This window comes from Delphinapterus leucas, chromosome 1, assembly GCF_059928025.1.
Source record: "Delphinapterus leucas isolate spDelLeu-1000000601 "Yukka" chromosome 1, BTC_Dleu_Yukka2, whole genome shotgun sequence".
In the NCBI taxonomy this organism is placed as follows: domain Eukaryota; kingdom Metazoa; phylum Chordata; class Mammalia; order Artiodactyla; family Monodontidae; genus Delphinapterus; species Delphinapterus leucas.
This window is the reverse complement of record NC_143129.1, coordinates 90,464,414-90,465,950: the sequence shown is the minus strand read 5'-3', so window position 1 is coordinate 90,465,950 and position 1,537 is coordinate 90,464,414.

Here is a 1,537-nt window from a genome sequence, read left to right as displayed (position 1 = left end):
CTTTTTTCACAATTACACATATTACAGTGGACATTCTTATGCATATATCATGGCATTTGTGTTTATTTTCTTGGAGTAAATTACTGGAAGTGGGATAACAGTTTTAAGTTTTTAAAATTTATTTTATTGACGTATAGTTGATTTCCAGTGTTGTGTTAATCTCTACTGTACAGCAGAGCGATTCCGTTATACATATATATATACATTCTTTTCCATATTCTTTTCCATTATGGTTGAATATAGTCCCCTGTGCTATATAGTAGGACCTTGTTTATCCATTCTCTATATAATAGTTTGTATCTGCTAATCCCAACAGTCTTAAGTTCTTGATGCAAATTGTGCCCAGTGCCCTCCAGAAAGGTTTCCTTACTATCCTTTCTGCAGAAGAGGATAGCATTAAAATACCTTGAAGACTCATTAAGTTCAAATGGTGTCATTAGAATGGTACGTAGAAAATCATCTTGTGTGCTACATTAATATTTACTAAGCTGTGTGGGCAAGGCTTAGCCTGACTTCATCTGGGAGCCTCTAGCTGTCTCACTTCTGTGCTACTCGAAGGTGGCTGGGAGAGATAAGGTAGTCTTCAGTACAAGGGCCCCCAGATGGGAGTTATCTTCTAGCAACAAGGAAACCTGTCAACTCTTGGCACGTGCTGTGTCACACGTATTCCTATAGAATACCTTCCATATAGAAGTGGGATCTATATGAATTCAGATGGGGGGGTGGGAGGTAGAAGCAAAGGGCTTTGAGGAATTTAGTTGTTGGTGGCATGTTTCTGTATTAATAATGGGAAGGGACTTCCCTGGTGGCGCAGTGGTTAAGAATCCGCCTGCCAATGCAGGAGACATGGGTTCGATCCCTTGTCCGGGAAGATCCCACATGCCGCGGAGGATCCCACATGCCGCGGAGCAACTAAACCCGTGCGCCACAACTACTGAGCCTGCGCTCTAGAGCCCACGAGCCATAACTACTGAGCCCGCATGCCACAACTACTGAAGCCCGCACTCCTAGAGCCCGTGCTCTGCAACGAGAAGCCACTGCAATGAGAAGCCTGCACACCACGACGAAGAGTAGCCCCCACTCACCGCAACTAGAGAAAGCCCACGCATAGCAACGAAGACCCAATGCAGCCATAAATAAATAAATAAATAAAATTTTAAAAAAAAGAAATAATGGGAAGATTTCATACTATTCTAAATTAAATTTGTCTGGCTTATAATAGAGATTGGCAGTTGTCTTATTTGTTTCATTTCTCAACACTCCCTCATATAAACATGGTGCTTTGCTACATCTTTAAGAAGCCAATTTAATTTATTTTTAGAATTTAAGGATGACCCCATAGATCTATGAAGATCTTGCAATGAAGCTTGAAGTTACTGGGAGACAAGAAGTTCCCTAGAGATCAATTAGTTATTTGCTTCATGATCTGTGGGAAAACTTGTACTTTTCCACAAGGAGACTGAAAGTGATTTAAGTCCCTTTAGGGAAGAAAATCTGCCTGACTGGCCTTGGGGAACCATCTCTTACTCCTGACCCA